The 18,152-nt window shown below is 53.6% G+C and overlaps 1 protein-coding gene and 1 long non-coding RNA gene across 4 annotated transcripts in view; both read left to right on the top strand.

The window, feature by feature from the left end:
- NHEJ1 (non-homologous end joining factor 1) overlaps positions 1-18,152 on the top strand; it is a 147,371-nt gene that overhangs the window by 47,914 nt on the left and 81,305 nt on the right. The window lies entirely within an intron of this gene.
- LOC115659367 lies at positions 4,272-6,442 on the top strand. The gene is made up of 2 exons (XR_004002531.1): positions 4,272-4,951; positions 6,192-6,442. It is a non-coding gene; the product is annotated as an uncharacterized LOC115659367 (long non-coding RNA).

Raw genomic sequence — 18,152 nt, 5'->3', positions numbered from 1 at the left:
TAATTAAGTGCTGCATATAAACATTATTTTGTTTTCATTTGACATATATTGTTTCTTTAATTTCATAGAAAGTCTCCTTGTTTTTCTGTTATGGGATGGGATAACTAGTTGCCTGACTGGCTGCCTTGATGGCATTTGTTATTCTATAGCCCTCTGTTATGTCTCCTCTTACAGTCTTCTGCCCTAATGAGACAGTCCTACTTTTTGGACTTTTTTTTTTTAGTGTCTCTCTTCCTGCTGTGTCTGGATCGTGGGTGAATGCTCAGACAATGTGTGTGTGACCCTCACCCAGAGGAAGGCTGCAGTTGCTGAACAGAACCTCTTTACCAAGCAGAGATGATTTTCATCGTTTTTCTTTTGGTTAATTGTCTTTAGTGCTAGGCGAAGGTGCCGGTTGGAAAACCCTGGTGGTGAACTCACCTGTATAGCCACAGAGCTGTGCAATGGCAGTGCTAGCTTTCCCACAGTGCGTCTCAGTCCTGACCCATCTTCGGCAGAGAGGGGACCTCCATCTCAGCAGTCATTCCGCTCTTGGTGCCTCTGCCTCTTGTGAAGTCCAGCCGAGTTGCATTGCTGGGAGCTAGGGAACCCTCACTTCAGTTTTGCTTGAAAATTTTTTATTCCCACTGTAGTATTATTTTAAATGGGCAAAGTGATAGTTTTTTCATAGGAAAGGGGTAATGTGCATGTGCTTCTGGGGCACTAATGAAACAGCTGTGTCCCCCACTGCCAGGCACCTGGGTTCAGATCCTCTGATAAGCAACATTTTGCCTTTTTTCTCTAGCTATATGATATACACAGTGTATGTATGCCTGTCTGTGTGTGTACCATACAGTGATCATGGTACAGGTGAGCTGCTGGGGCTCCTCAGCTGAGCAGGGCCAGGGTCTGAGGCTTTGCTCCAGACACTGCTGGCAGGGCCAGTTCTGGCTGAGGAGAGGTGTGCTTCAGGAGCAGGTGGTGATATGACTTGTTGGCTGTACTGTGGGGGCTCAAGGCTTACAGTTTCCAATCAGGACTCGAGTCTGGGCATCGCTAAGGGTCCTGTGGTGGGGCAGTAGGGGACAGCCTGTCTGGAGGGTAACCGTACAGGTCTAGAGAGATGACAGGCTAAAGCGAGATCTAGCTCTCAGCTCTGGCTGGGCTTTCTTATGTTGCTTACGCTGCCTGAGGACCTGTGGTCCCTTGGTGCCATTAGTGATGGCTGTGGATCAAGGCAAAGCTGCAGGAGCCCAGGATTCCTCCTGCGTCCTCCCCACTGCCTTATTTCAGAGATTGAGAGGTGGTTGCGCCCACACACTCAGGGGGCCAAGCTCCCTCCTAAAGGCACCATTCACTTTTGGGGCAGAGACCTGGGAGAAGTCTCCTGGCATGCCGAGAGCGCTATAAGTGTTTGCTGGTTTGAGGTGGTGGCGTCCCCTCCCCATCCTCCATTCGCTGAGCTGGTCAAACCCTCTGTGCATCAGGGCCATGGGGAGGGGCTGTGTGCCACACTCCCTGCTCTCTCCATTGTGGCTCTCTGGATGTTTCAGCATCTCCCCATGCCAAGAGACTCAGACTAGTGTAGGCTAAAGCCAGTTTGGATTTTGTTGGCCCTGCTGAGCTCAGGAGTGGAGCTGAGCAGGTGGCTCCCAGCCAGTAGGGGAGCCAGGATGAAGGGGAGCAGGGTTCTGACATACTGGAGATACAGCCCTCCCACCCACCAGAACCTGCCCCTCCACTTTTGATGGGAAGAACGCTTCCATTGGCTTCTACAGAGGGGACCTTGGACCCAGCATTTGGTGTTCTGGCTGGTGGTGGGAGCCCTGCTCCCCTCTGTCAGCTCCTTTGGGATTAAACTGTAGCCATGCTACCACCTTCTTGGATCCTGGCACAGCTCTCCAGATAAGCTGAGCTGGGCCTAGGACAGTTCTGGAATGGAAGGCCTCCAAACGACTGCAGGGAGCAGTGTGGGTGACTCCATTGGGGGAACTTCTGTGCCCTAATGTGGTGCTAGAGGGTGCTGTAAGGGCTGACTCTTGGATGAAATTTACAGCTGAGGTTTGTCCCTTTTCTGGTTATCAGATGCTCACTGGCAATTTTTATAGTAGCCAGGGCATTAACCTCGGTGTTGTGATCAAATAACAGTTTAGGTTCACATAGACTAAATCCTGCCTGCCATTTTCATTGGATATGCTAGTCTCCTTCACTTCCTGTCCTCAGTTGCTATTCATTGATAAACAGCTACCATATTCTGCCCCAGAGGTGACTGCACTGCAGTGGTTGGTGAAGCAATTCCTTTGCAATTAGTTAAGCACTTTGGGGTGCAAGTGCTAGAGAAATACACAGAATGTATTATGCTTTAAGGGAAGGCTGGTTAATTTAATGGCCAGAAAACCCCAAATATTTAGGGGCTCTTGGCAAGTAGGTGACTGGGCATAGGGGTTAGGTGTCCCTGAATAAAGGATTGTGCTCTGGTTTAATGCTAATTATCCTGCTCTCCCATTGCCCAGGATAAATGGCCTTTCAGGTGCTCCCTTGCTGCTAGCCTTTGGGGGGGCAGCGTGAGGGGGGCTGCTCTGACCCTCCTAGCTGGAAGGGAATCTCTAACGATCCAGCTTCCGAATCTGAGGATCCTCTGTGCCTGGTCTCACTGGGACCAGCTCAGCCTCCACTGGGGCCGGAGTCCTTCCAAACCCCATCCCAGACAGACGGATATCCCAGAACCCACTCACCACAGAATCTGTCCCAGGGGCCCCTGCTCTCAACCCCTTTGACTGAATGAAATGGCCGTTATTCTGTCGGCATGTGTGTGCCCAGCCTGTCCCTTTCTGTGACTGTACAGTACACACAGCTAAATATATGTCTGTATAGATGTAAGAGTTCAGAGGGGCTGAGCGATGCTGCCTTTCTATACCTCTTTTCATGGGGAGAGCTAATGAGATTCATGTCATTAAAGGGCTGATGTTTTGTGGGATGAGAGACTTTTAAACTGGATGTGTTCTGGCTTAGTCATGGCAAATATTTACCAAAAAAAAAAAAAAAAGGGGACATACCATATAAAATTAGAGTTCTGAAAATAGTATTAAGAGCGAGCGAATGAGCGAGGAACCCAAAGCAGAAAATACAGCCCAGTCTGTTCAAGAGCGAGGGGAAAAAAGCCAGAGATAAAACGAGAGAAACCTCGGCAGTAAAAACAGCATCTTGGTAAATAGACGATTAAAAAAACTTCTGACCTGCTTTATGGCTTTCTTGGCTGCCGTTCAGCTGTTCTGCCGTGGCCGGCATGGAGGGAAGGTAGCAGGAGCCGGCGTCTGTGTGGATGCTCGGTGCCCTGGGATGCAGTGCTCCCCCCGCAGAGCAGCCGTGCAGGCGTTAAATTTAGCCACATAATGATGGCCCTGAGGAAACAGCCTCTTGTAGCCATGCTGTAATTACTGCCTTGCTTATAAATTTTATTTTTTCTTATTATGTTTCCGCCGCCGCCGCCTCCTCCAGCACATGAGCTGCTTGGGGAAGGCCCTCCGCCCCCACATCAATGCCACTGCCTTAGTAGGGTCTCTGAGGAGCCTTGGGTACCAGTGTGGGGATGGGCTGGGGCAGACTGAGCCGAGCCAGCCAATGACTCACTTCACTTCCTTGTTTAAGGGGATGAGGGGATCCTAAAGATGATTCTGGCTCTGGTGCAACCCTCCAGGCCTTGTCGAGCTAATCCACCTCCAGCCTAAAGCTGGTGTGATCAGGGAAACCCTGTGCATGGCAGCGAGACTTCCTGGGGCTTGCCCTTTCCCAGGCCTGCTGATTGCCAGAGATGCCTCCCCAGGAGCTGGAGCCTGCCCCTGAACACTCTCCTGGGCAATGTGGCCGAGTTAGCACTGGAGCCCACAGCTCTGAATCATGCTTGCTGGGCAGGACAGGGCAGAGGGTGCTACTCTGTTGATGCCCCTCGAGCTCCCTTGCTGTGGGATGTTTCCTGGGTAACACCCAGGCTACTGGGGTTCCCTTTCCTTCCCAAGCTGTAGCTGGAGAGCCTTGGGCCAAGGCTCAGCTCACCGTGCACTGTTTCTGCAGGGTGCTGAGAGCAAAATGAAGCCAGGCCTAGGTGGGGATGGTCCCCAGAGAGTCTCGGAGAGGAGTGCTGGTCCAAGTCCCAGAGGGATTTCCCACAGTTGCTTCCCTGACCCCCCTCTCTCTTATATTGACATTTAACTCTATCAGGGGGTTGGTTGTGGGGAGCCCTGAGTCCCCTATTTCTCTCTGTGTGCAGGATGCCCCTTTTTTCCCATCTTGCCCCTGTAGATGCTTTGAGATGGGAGGAGAGTTTTATACTTTAACCCTGTGTATTAACCAGGCCAGGCGCCTTCCCATATGGGCCGATGGAGCTGTGGAGGAGGCAGTGTTAGGCCATGGGGGATGTCTGGCTGGAGGAGCTGGGCCCTCTTAAATAATGTGCAGCTGGTGGCTAGTTCATCTTGTTCTGCAGAGTGTTCGGCTGGAGCCCCAGAACCTGTGCATCTGAAGAGCCTCTTGCAGGTGGGGAAGTGGTGGAAATGGGAAAAGCAGACAAGGGTGAAGGCTGGTCCTGGTGCCCCTCCCCTGTTGCTTTGCGCTGCCCCGTCTTGTGGGGAAGGTCAGAGGGGATGACTTCTGCTGGAGCTGGTGCAATTGGGGAACAGTTTCAGGCTCTGCAGGAATGTGCCAGAAAAGGCCTTGTTCGGCTCTTGTTTTCCCAAAACAAAGGAAGCAGCCTTGCATTGCTGGAAGTCGCGTGCTTGGGCTGTGCTGCCTTGTTATCGTCCGATAACCCAGTGACCCAGGCGCTGCCCTTCTCCTCACCCGCCAGGCTCTGCACTAGGGGATGTGAACAGCTTCCGCATTGTTACCCTCTGCAGAGATTCACTTTCTGCTCAGTGTGCGGAGGAGGAGTGCGTGTTGCGGGGAAGGCATGGGAGGCTCTGTGATCCCTTTTGAGGTGAGATTACAGTGGTGGTGCTGCACTGGACTGCAGTGAGGTGCAGCAGGGAACCCGACCTTCCTGACCCCAAGCTAGGGTTGCCAATCCTCTAGGATTGTCCTGGACTCGCCAGGAATTAAAGTTTAGTCCTTAAAGATTATATCGTGTAATGGAGCCTCCAGGAATACGTCTGCCCTACCCCAATTTCTGAGGTACAAAAGAGAGCACATAGCCACTGCCCTCATCTGTAACGCAGATGCATGGCCTCTGGGAACTACAGGTCCCATCATACAGTGTACCACCCTGTCCAAGAGGCTGATGGAAAGCAATGGTTAGAATCTGGGGGGAAATGTAATAGATTCATCAATTCCAATACCAGAAGGGACCATTGTGAGCATCTAGTCTGACCTCCTGTATAGGACAGACCAGGGAACTGCCCGACCGTCATTCCTAGAGCACAGCTTTGAGAAAAACATCCAATCTTCATTTAAAAATTCAGTGATGGAGAATCCACCGTGGCCCTTGATAAGTAGTTCCAATGGTTAATCACTCTCACTGTTTAAAATTTACACCTTATTTCTGAATTTGTCTAGCTACATCTTCCAGCCATTGGATCATGTTAGACCTTCCTCTGCTAGATTGAAGAGTCCATTATCAAATATTTGTTCCCCAGGAAGGTACTGACAGACTGTGACCAAGTCTCCCCATAATCTCTTTGTTAAGATAAACAGATTGAGGTACTTTTGTCTATTGCTATAAGGCAGATTTTCAAATCCTCTAATCATTCTTTTGGCTCTTCTCTGCCCCCTCTCCAATTTATCAACAACCTTCTTGAACTGTGGGCACCAGAACTGGACACATGATTCCAGCAGTGGTCGCACCAGTGCCAAATACAGAAGTAAAGTAACCTCTCTGCCCCTTCTCGAGATTCCCCTGTTGATGCATCCCGGGATCACATTAGCCCTTTTGGCCACATAGTCACGTTCAGCTGATTATCCACCAAGACACCCAAATCATTTTCAGACCCTGTTTCCCAGGATAGAGTCCCCCATCCTGCAAGCCTGGCCTGCATTCTGTGTTCCTAGATGTACACCTTTACATTTAGCCCTATCGAAATACACATTGTTTGCTTGCATCCAGTTTACTAACCAATCCAGATTGCTCTGAATCAGTGACCTGTTATTTCATTATTTATCACTTCCCCAATTTTTGTGTCATTTGCAAACTTTTCCAGAAATGATTTTGTTTTCTCTTCCAGGTCACGGATAAAAGGTGTTAAATGATGTAGGGCCAAGAGCTGATCCCTTTGTGACTCCTCTGGAAAAATACCCACTCAGTGACTATTCCACACATACAATTACTTTTTGAGACCTATCAATTAGCCAGTCTTTAATCTGTTTAATGTGCGCTATGTTAATTTTGTATCGTTCTGGTTTTTTCAATCAGAATGTTGTGCAGTACCAAGTAAAATGTGTGTTAAAAAATGAAATTACAAGGCCTTTGAAACCACCTGTGTTCCAACCAGAGCAGCCATCTCTGTGTCTTGCGCTCTGCCATCAGATAGGGGATACTGGAATGGGGACCGGTAGTGTTCTGTGCACTGGATTCATTTACTGACCGTTCTGTACCAAATTCTATTGAGACCCAGCTGGCGGCACTGTCTGTATGTGGCTGCATTGCTGTATGGTCCATGAGTGACTCCCTGCTCCTCCTAGAAAGGCAGTGGCAGCTCTGAAACGCACTGTCTGGCCAACTTTACTTTGTGTGATGATTTTAAAACATGAGTTACATCTACTAAAATGGTCATGAAACATTTTTCAGTTTTTATTATGGTGCCATACAGCCCCCCTTCACCCTTATGGTCTCACCCCTCATCAGCCCTGATCCCCCTCTGTAAATTTGACCAGCCCCCCCAATTTCAATTCCTGGGGAAAACACTGGTCGCACCTCGACCCGCTGCGTCTCCATGGGTGCTCCCTGTGGCTTTCCGAGGAGTGAAGCCAACTCAGCTGAAAGAACCCTGTGAGGGGTTAGCAGTGCAGGGAGGCTGAGGGCAGCTCACACAGGCAGCTGCATGAGCTCTAGTGACCCTACACCTAGACAACCTATCTGTCTGTTTACCTGAGCGCCCACAGTCCTCACTGCAAGACAGGGGACACAAGAATAAATCAGCGTCATTAGCATTGAATGGCAATAAGAGACATGAGTGCTTCAGTATCCATTTCTCCTTGATCAATTGCAGGCATGCCCAGCGCGCGTGCTCCCAGGCCAGAGCACCAGTCACTGTTCAGCTGCAGGCCTAGATGCTCCTTGTATGGCTGTCTCCCGCCCAGATCTCCTTAACCCACTGCGCGGCAGGAGTGGCTAGTGCCGTGCTGCCAGTGATTTGGTACAGAGGTGGTTGCGAGAGCCCTTCAGACAGCAGCCCGCGCCCCTGAGGCCTCAGTGGTGGCTTTGGAGCCCAGATGGAAAGGCCATGAGACAAGGTGCCCTTTCAGACCAAGCGCTGGAAAGAGGAGTGTGTGTGTGTGGAGGTTAATTACATAACTCCCCCTTGTCCAGAGGAAGAGGAGAGAGAGAGAGAGATTGCTGTGTCCTTCATCTCTTTCCATGGAGCAGATCCTTCCCTCCACCAAGTGGGCACTGAAGGTGATGCCACGGTGAGTCACCAAACCAGGGCCTGCATGCGTGTGTGTGCACGCACGCGGGTGTGTATGTGTGCGCAGGAGGGTTTGCATATTTCTCTCTCTGTATTTCTGTGCATCATGTGTGTATCTTACTCATCGAGGTGTTTTTCTTTCCATGTTCCTGGGTTCCCCATCCCCTCCCCCCAGAGATCTATAATTTTTTATGGGTTTTTTTTTTTGTAATCTCCGGTTTCGGGAGCTGCTGGTTCCTTAGGAAAATAAACTGTATTTTTAGTGCTTGTCTGTGAGGCCGAAGATCCTGCCTGCCCCTGCTCATCGCTTAGTCACTATTTGTTTAAGATTTTATTTTCTCCTGCTGCCCCCTCCCTTCCCCCTCCAAGCTGGTGCTGGCGAGCGCTGCGCTGGGGCTGTGCGCCAGAGCAAAGGCGCACGCTGAAGTTGTAAATAAGCAAAAGGCAGCTCCAATCTGGCCTTTATTGAGGTCTGGATTTGTGCAGCACTGGAGAGGCCTGCCCTGTAATCAGCCAACCACCAGAGCAGGCCAGCCTTGTAATAAAGCAGCTCTATATTTATTTGTTCTGTTTATACTCTGGGCTGTAATAACTCGGGAGTGCTCTTGTCCTATCTCCCCCCGCCCCTTGCAGAGCTTCACTGGGTAATGGAAGAAATCGACAGTTTGAAGGTAGGTATGGGTTCTCCAAGCCTTGAGGTCTTGTGCTATGTGATATTGCTGTGGGGCTGGGAGATGAAGCACATTGTCGTTGCCGTGGAGTGTTTGGGTGTGTAGTTGTAATGGCCTGTTTGCCAGGGTTCTTGTTCACAGTGGACATGTAGACCGTGTCTTTTCCCCATATGTGCCTTTCCTCTTTAGGTTCTGAGCACAGCAGAACAAACATGCCCTGCTCTCTTGTTCCTTTCAATTCTCTGTCTCATCTTATTGAGCTAATTAAGCCCAACCTTGCCCCCGCAAATGTCAACAATCCAGGTGAATTGAGTCCAGTTGCGCTTGTAATCTTTTCTGTTACGTAGTCATCTGAGTGATCAGGGTGCTGCAGCTAACACGCCATCGCAGGCATGTCAGGGCACCGATCGCCTGCGTTCCCAGGCACTGAAGGAGAACCCATTTTTGGCAACAAACAAACCTATATGAACACTGGGCACAATCTTTTGAGCTTCTCATTCAGTTCTGCCCTGAGCCTCAGACAGCAGCGTCATCATTCCTCAATCCCAACCTGCAGCCCCTGCTAGCCCAGCCCATGGCTCCTCTCACACACAGCTCTGCCGGTGCCCCTCAATCCCGACCCGCAGCCCCTGCTAGCCCAGCCCTGGTCTCCCCCTCTCACAGCTCTGCTGGTGCCCCTCAATCCCAACCTGCAGCCCCTGCTAGCCCAGCCCTGGGCTCCCCCACCCAGCTCTGCCGATGCCCATCAATCCCGACCCGCAGCCCCTGCTAGCCCAGCCCTGGCTCCTCACACTCAGCCCTGCGCTCCCCTACTCAGCTCTGCCGGTGCCCCTCAATCCCGACCCGCAGCCCCTGCTAGCCCAGCCCTGGTCTCCCCCTCTCACAGCTCTGCTGGTGCCCCTCAATCCCAACCCGCAGCCCCTGCTAGCCCAGCCCTGGTCTCCCCCTCTCACAGCTCTGCTGGTGCCCCTCAATCCCGACCTGCAGCCCCTGCTAGCCCAGCCCTGGGCTCCCCCACCCAGCTCTGCCGGTGCCCATCAATCCCGACCCGCAGCCCCTGCTAGCCCAGCCCTTGTCTCCCCCTCTCACAGCTCTGCTGGTGCCCCTCAATCCCAACCTGCAGCCCCTGCTAGCCCAGCCCTGGGCTCCCTGCACCAGCTCTAATACTGTCCCTCACGCCCGACCTGCAGCCCCTGCTAGCCCAGCCCTGGCTCCTCACACTCAGCCCTGCGCTCCCCTACTCAGCTCTGCTGGTGCCCCTCAATCCCGACCCGCAACCCCCTGCTAGCCCAGCCCTGGGCTCCTCTCACACACAGCGTTGCCAATGCCCCTCAATCCCGACCCGCAGCCCCTGCTAGCCCAGCCCTGGTCTCCCCCTCTCACATCTCTGCTGGTGCCCCTCAATCCCAACCTGCAGCCCCTGCTAGCCCAGCCCTGGTCTCCCCCTCTCACAGCTCTGCCGATGCCCATCAATCCCGACCCGCAGCCCCTGCTAGCCCAGCCCTGGTCTCCCCCTCTCACATCTCTGCTGGTGCCCCTCAATCCCAACCCGCAGCCCCTGCTAGCCCAGCCCTGGCTCCTCACACTCAGCCCTGCGCTCCCCTACTCAGCTGTGCTGGTGCCCCTCAATCCCGACCCGCAACCCCCTGCTAGCCCAGCCCTGGGCTTCTCTCACACACAGCGTTGCTGCAGCCCCTGCTAGCCCAGCCCTGGGCTCCACCCACCAGCTCTGCCAGTGCCCCTCAATCCTGACTCGCAGCCCCTGCTAGCCCAGCCCTGGGCTCCCCCACCCAGCTCTGCCGATGCCCATCAATCCCGACCCGCAGCCCCTGCTAGCCCAGCCCTGGCTCCTCACACTCAGCCCTGCGCTCCCCTACTCAGCTGTGCTGGTGCCCCTCAATCCCGACCCGCAACCCCCTGCTAGCCCAGCCCTGGGCTTCTCTCACACACAGCGTTGCCAGAGCCCCTTAATCCCGACCCGCAGCCCCTGCTAGCCCAGCCCTGGGCTCCACCCACCAGCTCTGCCAGTGCCCCTCAATCCTGACCCGCAGCCCCCTGCTAGCCCAGCCCTGGGCTCCCCGCACCAGCTGTAATACTGTCCCTCACGCCCGACCCGCAGCCCCCTGCTAGCCCAGCCCAGGGCTCCTCTTACTCATGGCTCAGCCGGTGCCCCTCACTCCTGACCCACAACTCCCTGGTATTCTATTCTTGGTTCTTTTTAAAATAAAGTAAGTTTGTTAAAGAAAGCTCAGTTGCCCTTTTCCTGTGAGGCTTCTGGAGCTGGAACACAGACAGCCTGTTTGCCTGGGTATCTGCAATTAAACTCAATCTCTGGGTGAATACAACAATATGACTGCACAGAATAATTCCTGGCTATCCTGACGCCGAGGAGGAGCGTGGCTTGTGAGCAGACCATTCACGCCTGGAATTCTATAAATACTTTACTATGTGGCACTAGGAAACCTTCAAGACTTTTTTTTTTATTAGTGCTACATAATATAGTAATTGTGTGACTAGAAGGTTACTCCTGTGTAGGCCTGGGTTCACGTGCCTGGGTGTGACCCCGCGCCCTGCTGGCTGAGGATGCTGTGAGGCTGGGAGCATGGAGAGAGCATGGCACAGAGCTCCACACCCCCCACTGGCCTCATTGGGCCCTATGGGGAGTGCTGTCAGGCCCAGCTTGGCCCCAGGAGGGGCCACATCACATGGTGGCTGTGGTGGAGGGTTGTTACTCAGAAATATGGAGTGTGTCCACTCATGCAGTATTGTGTGACGAGATCTGAAAACACTCTGGCTGTGATTTTTGTGGCAGTGTTTGATGTCTGGGCCACTCTGCAAATCCAGCCATGCTCAAGCAGGTGCCCAGCCCTTCCCCAGTGAATCCTTGGCTGACTGCCCTGCCCCTCAGAGGTGCATCCGCGAGAGACGAACAGATCTTGCAGCCCGCAATGTGGAGGAGTCCCTCAGGATGCAGCCCCGCCTTTCATTCCCAGCTCCACCTCGCTGGCCACCGTCCCTTTCTCTTCTTGGTCACTTTCACTTGGAGGCTCTCGCAGTCTAGGAGGAGGCTGCTGTGTTGGGGTTCCCTTAGTATCAGATCTGCGACCCAGCTGAGTCTCTGCATTCTGCTTACCTAGCCCAGCCCTCCCCTCACCTGAGCGGGACCGGCTCAGATCCAGGCCATCTGGTCCCAGGGACCTCTGAGGGAGTCGCAATGCCCCAGAATGAACATGGACCGTCACACCTGGTGGAGGAGTTTCTCCTCGAAGACTGGAGGTGGATTTCTTCACTTCAGGTCCTGTGCAGCATTACTGGACACCAGGAAGCAGCTGCTTTCCCGGCCTGGTGGTGGCTGCTTGCTTGGGCAATGAGGTGCTAGTTTGCACATCTCTCAGGTGCTGGAGGATCTGTAGACAGCAAGTTACCTGGTCCACACTCGAGGCAGGGGATGGGTTTGCATAGGGCAGTGGTCCCCAACCTTTTTGTGGCCAGTAGCACATTCATGTTTTCAGAAGAGTGTGGTGGGTGCCAACAATTTTTCAAGGCTTATTTTGTATTTGTACATTAAATAATATGAAAATAATCATATTTAATATTACATAATATATAAATCAAGAGAGGAGCCGGAGAGAAGCTGCGAGGATAGAGAACACCGGTGCCTGCAGCCCCGGAGTTCTCTGTCCCCAGCAGGCGCGGGGTCGCAGCTTGTATCCCCTGCTGGGCACTAGGCGGGCCCCACGCCTGCTGGGAACTGAGAACACCGCACCTGCAGCCTGAGTTCTCTGTCCCCGTCAGGCGCGGGGCCGTGGCTTCTGTCCCCTGCTGGGCACTAGGTGGGCGCACATAAATGCCCCGGCAGGTGCTATGGCTCCCGCGGGCACCACATTGGGGACCACTGGCATAGGGCATAAATCCACTCAGACTTGGGCCTACTTGCTACCTAAGGATGATGTCTGCTCTCTCCTGGGTGTCCCTGCTGTGTATCAAGGGGAGCATTTGGCCTAGAGTTAGCAGCTGCAGTCTACAGACCCTGAGGAAGAATGGAGTTCAGCCCCTGCTCCACAGAGTGAAGCCATCCCTCTGCTCTAAGGGAGGGCTTGGATCCCATCTTGTTGCCAGCTGCTTCTTCAGCCTGTCCAGCTGGTTTTGCCTTTGGCTCTGGCCTCCTGTGTGTTTGCTGCCCCTTTCCCCAAGAGACACCCTCTGAGAAGCAAGTCACAGTGGTTTATGTCTCATTGATTCACCTTCTGAGGGAGCTGCCCTGCCTGAGGGGAGGGGCAGCAGGAGCATGGAGGAGAGAGGAACTTTTACCCCAAATACCCCCATGGCCAAAACTCCTGAGCTGCGGACCCATCACCCGGACCGCTCTGCTTGGACCCGGGGTCCTGTTCTCCAGCCATTGGCTGCTGGGCTGGGAATGCTCTGGGAAGCTCCAACCATAACCCAAATCCACAGGGAGTGATGACTGTTTCTGCTGTGAGGACGTGGTAGACGTGGCTCATGACTGAATCTCCTTGTTCCTCTAGACTGTTAACCAAGCCAGGCTCCTGGTCCTATCCATAGGCAGCCCTCTTGGTCTCTCTCCCCATGTTAAAGCTCACTCCCCGCTGACCCCTTCTCACATGTGCTTGCTCTGTCTCCCTGTCCCACCACCTGGCATCACCTGGCTTTCCTGGGAGCTCAGAGCAACTGCTAATCCCAGTCGCGGGGCTAAGGGCCGTGGGTCTAGCCAGTCCCCCTGGGGATGATTGCTGTGGGCGGTGTGAGCACCTACCACCCTGTGAATGGCTTTAGTGTTTGCCAGGTCCCACTCTAAGTGGGCAGCCTCGCATGCCCCTGGGATGGGATGGGCCGGCGGCTGCAGACAGGTTGGGAGGAACCCAAAGAACTCCAAGAATAACCTAGTAAAACCTTGTCATCTAATGCAGCTCTCACTCAGTCTGCAGACAGAGAGCCAGGGATGGGAGGGGGCTGCTGGACCCTACTCCTGCTCTGTTGGCAGGGCCTGCCTGCTCTCCCAGCCTCTCCCCCTCCCGCAGGGGGGCAGCATTCACTGCCTTTCCCCCGGGGCTGGCCAGCCGGGCTCTCCAGCTGCCTGCAGCTCTCTGGAGAATCTGCACTCCTGCTTGTGTAAACTCCATCAAAGGCACTTATTAAAAAAGCGTTATTAGCCGTTATGGGCCATGCGGGCCCTGCCAACTGGCAGCGGTTGCTCGCTCAGAGCGGACGGAACCAATTAGAGCAGCTTCCCCTCCAGCGGCCGGCTTGCTGCAGGCACGCCTTGCACGCACCCGCAGGCTGGCACCCGCTGTGCTCCTTCTCCACCTGGGCTGGCGACCGCTCTCCAGGTCTGATGGCTGGGCCTGCAGCAATGGGCTTGGCAGCTCCTCTGGTTTAGGGGTAGAGGGAACTGAGTGGCAGCGGCAGTGTTGTGAACATGGCCAGCTGGCTGCCAGGGCCCTTATTGCAGTCTGGCCTGGTGAGCCGGGGTGTGTCTCAGCTCTAAGGCTGTGGGGGGCAGAGCCCCGGGTTCATGCTGCAGCTGGATCGCTCTCTTGTCCATGGGCATTTCCCTCTGGCGCCAGCAGTAACGGGCGTGTTCACCCTGCTCCCCAGCCGCTGAGCCTGGGCATGTGAGAGCAAAGAGATGAAGCTGGGTGATGGAGCAGGACTCCAGCCCTGCTGTCTGGGAGCTTGTCAATCTGTCTGTCCCTATCTGGGGCGAGCTTGGCGTCCTGGTAGTGACGGCTGGAGCTGAAGGAAGGCTGTCACTGCGCTGGCACCACCAAGGTTAATATTAGAGCTTGGTGCCGTGTTGATGATCCTAAAAGCCACAGTGCTTATTAATATTCATGAGCCCACAGAGACTCATCCATATTCATGACCCTTCTGCAGACTTCATAGCCCATGTTTATCTTTCACCTGCTTGGCAAAGAGGGCTGTCTAGGGCTGAGCCCAGGTGCCCAGTGGGTGCAATGGTCCTATTCCAGCAAGGTGGTGAGCAGAGCCAGGTGGGAGGGGGTGTCCCTGCGTCACAGCCGGGACACGGTGCGATTGGATTGAACAGTGGTGTGTGTGTGTGAGGGGGGTGTCCTTGTGTCACAGCTGAGACGCAGTGTGATTGGATTGAGTGGCGGTGATGGGGGGGCTTTCCCTCCTGCCCTGCCATGGGGATACTGGTTTGGGTGGGGTGTTTCTGCATCACCGTTGGGGCACAATTCAATTGGATTAAATGGGGGGGCTTTCCCTCTTGCCCTGCCATGATGGTGCTGGTTTGTGGAGTGTGTCCCTGCGTCACAGCTGGGAAGTGGTGTGATTGGATTGAATGGGGAGGGGCGAGGGCTTTCCCTATCACCCTGCCACAGTGGTGCTGGTTTGCAGGGGGTTATTCTGCAGAACCCACTTTCCAGGAGGATGATCCCAATCCTTGTCCTTCCCTGGTGTCAGTCAGGAAATGGGCAGAGCCACTGAGAGATGTCTCAAGCTCCTAGAATAGCTGGACATGGGACATCCCAAGATCTCAGGTTCTCACCCCCCATAGAAGAGCATTTAGCCCCCCACCCAGCATACTGCTGCCCCCATGAAACACCCAGCTGCTCTCATTCCCCTGCCTACCCTATCTCGTCCTCCCTGTCATACACAGGTTCAACACAAGGGGGTGCTAGTGAGCAACTTGTCTGTGCCCTGGATCCAGCCTCCTGGCAGGGTCAACCTTACAACAGGTCAGGACCCTGCCACATGGCAGGGTCAACATGCACTGACTGCAGTGGCTACTGTTACCCACCTCATCCCCCCCAAATGCTCCTGTCCCCTACCCATCTGTCCATGGCCCCTCACTTTGCAGACGCTGCGCTCTCTGGGATTTCCCCATATTGCCCACGGTGGGGATGCAGATGTACGCAGTTTTGTTCCTTTGCGTTCTGTATGCCCGACTCGGGGTTTGCCGCAGGAAATGGAGACTCCTAGAATTAGCCCAGGGCAGCGTTAAGCTGAGAAGGTTCAGTCCACACTCACACCTCAGACTGAGGGTAGATAGGGCAGTGATGAACAAACTGCCCTTAGTTCCTTCTCCACTGCCCTTGGCCTGTGGTGGAGGGAGTCTTGCAGTACCCACTTCCTTTCTTAATTCCAGCTTACTGTATTGTCAGTGTTTAGCTGAGGTATAGTTTAGTAGTTACATTATGGTATTTTTGTATCTTGTACATAGTTTGGGGGTCTTTTTGCCCTTTCCTATCCCCCTCCTTTCTGAAGGGACCTCTCTCCAGAAAAGCTCTATTTGTTTTTTTGCATGGAATGTGCTGAGATCTCCTTGGTTTAAGCCCTGTTTAGCTTGCCGGAACTCTATCCCCATTAGTGACAGCCACTCTAGCTCTTTTTGCTGCCTCGGGGACACCCAAGTCTCTTCTAGGTGTAAGATTTGCCTTGGCTTCATGAGTAGGTCAAGGATGAGCAGGGAAATCAGACTCATGAAGTACTCTCTGCAGGCTTTGTTGGACCCAGCCCTCCTGTATACTGGGGCTCTGGTAACCAGAGCATATCGCTGACCTTGACTGCTGCAATCCACTCACTCACTAGGCCATCTTGCGGAAACCTGCTGAAGTAATGGGCTTAGTGAGAGTTAGGTGAAATTTTCTAACTCTTGCGGCAGTTCAGCTCTGGAACAGGCTTCCAAGGGAGGCTGTGGAATTCCCATCACTGTAGGTTATTAAGAACAGATTGGAGAAGCACCTGTCAGGGATGGTCCAGGTTTACTTGGCCCTGTCACAGTGCAGGGGTCTGGACTTGATGACTTCTCAAGATCCCTTCCAGCCCAACATTTCTATGGTTCTGTGAAACCTTCAGAAAAAGAACAATAAGTCCCCTCTGAAGGAAACCAGCAGTAAAAGTCCTAAATCACCTTAAAGATCTGCCTCTTCATAGACCTTGTGTCCTAAAAAGAGTACTGCTGAGGCTCCCAAGTTCCTTTGACACCAAGGTGTGACGAACTGGGAAAGTTCTTAATGTTTTCTCTGAATACTGTGTTGGTGCCTCAGTGTCCCCATGGCAGTTCTTAAGTATCTGGCAGAGCAAAGGGCCAGTGCACCTAAATGCCTGGCACTCTGTCTCTTAGCAACTGATGGCCTGGGCCCCTCCTCTGCAAAGGTGCCAGCTGAAGGTGTTGGAGACAAAGGGATCAGGTGACCTCCTGGCCCGGGAAAGGGGCTGAGGAGAGAGGAGGGGCTGGGAGGGGTGGTTAGTCTGGAGCTGGCTGAGGGCAGACGTGGGGGTCTGGCTCACTGATCCCCAGAATGGACCCGGCCGAGGGGTCCGGTTCTCTGTACCTACAAGCTCTGTTTTAGACCCTGTTCCTGTCATCGAATAAACCTCTGTGTTACTGGCTGGCTAAGAGTCATGTCTGACTGCAAAGTGGGGGTGCAGGACCCGGTGGCTTCCCCAGGACCCCGCTGGCGTGGACTCGCTGTGGGAAGCGCACGGAGGGGCAGAGGATGCTGAATGCTCCAAGGAGAGACCCAGGAGGTGAAGACATGTGAGCTTCTTGCCCTGAACAAGTCTGCCCCAAGGGAGAGGAGGCTCCCCAAAGTCCTGCCTGGCTTGGTGGGGAGGAGTTCCAGAGCATCGCCCGGTGACTCCGTGACACAAGGATACCAGATTGTATACAAAGACTTCGGGTACTTCTAAGTCCTATGGTATCCATCTTTGTCTAGTACCTATGGCTGCCTCCATGCCTGGCACTGTCCAAACATGACCACAGTCTGAGGCACTCAAAGGATTCTTCCTCAGAGAGATTGGTACCAACAGCTGGGCCTTCGGCTCCAACCCTTTCTGTGGTAAGTAAGACAACGTTGCAAATGTATTGACTAGTCCTAACAAAGACCAGACTGCTTCTAGTACTGCCACCCAGTGGTGCTGAGTTTCACCAGGCTTCTACCTAGCATACCCTGGTACCGGAAGAGTTCGTGCTCTGGCAACCTTTTGGTTTCAGAGGAGCCTAAATCCCCCCTGCTCATGGGGTCTGGAAAGCCTTCAGTACAGGAACCCCGGTAGTCTCCCACTCCTCTGTGTTGACACTCTGAGACACAAATGTGCACGGGACACCCCACGCTCTTCCTGGTTTGAACCCCCTTCCCTTACCATAAGGGCTGCCTCTGTCATCATTCTGAGATCTCTGGGCAACTTTCTACTTCTCCAGATCTTCCCCCTCCCTCTCCCTCTCCTCCCAGCATTCCTTTGAGGCATGGGAGAAGAGGGCAGATGAGGAAGCTGCACTGCAAAGCAACATCTCTTACTGGTCGCCTAACGAGGCAGTTCTGCCGCCTCCTCTGTCCTCTGCAAACGATTTCTAGTAGTTTCAGGAACTCGGCTGATTCGCTCCAGTCCCTTTGGAAAGAGATTCATGAGACACAGCACAACCTAACTGACCCTTCCACACTGCCTCCTCTGGTCTTCCCCATACACAAGGCTTTGCTCGAGGCAGCTACCCTGCTACTCTACTCCCAACCTGTAAAAGGGCAGGTTCCTGCTATGGCTTCTGAGCTCCTGTTCACACACCCAGCTACGAACCCACTGGTGTTTGATGCTGTGAACCCTGAAACAGGCTACATTGGTAGAGCCACTTCACGAGACAAGGGTCAGAAAGGATTGGACTTGTTATTCTTCTGTCTCATTATCATCTAGAACTGCCAACTATCAGTCTCTAATCACAAAGCATAATTACACCAGTTACGAAAGTTCAGTTCCTTTTTTGACCACCTTCCTCAAGGGCAGTGAGAGCAATTCCACCTGATTATCATAGCTGAGGGGCCATTGTTAGCAAGGACATCATTGCAAGCCTCCCTGGGAGCAGCTGACACAACAGCCTGCTGTATGTCTGCAGCCATTGTTATGCGTC

Source organism: Gopherus evgoodei, chromosome 11 (assembly GCF_007399415.2).
Source record: "Gopherus evgoodei ecotype Sinaloan lineage chromosome 11, rGopEvg1_v1.p, whole genome shotgun sequence".
NCBI lineage: Eukaryota > Metazoa > Chordata > Testudines > Testudinidae > Gopherus > Gopherus evgoodei.
Note: the sequence above shows the minus strand (reverse complement) of the source record. Positions and strands in the feature narration are given on the sequence as shown.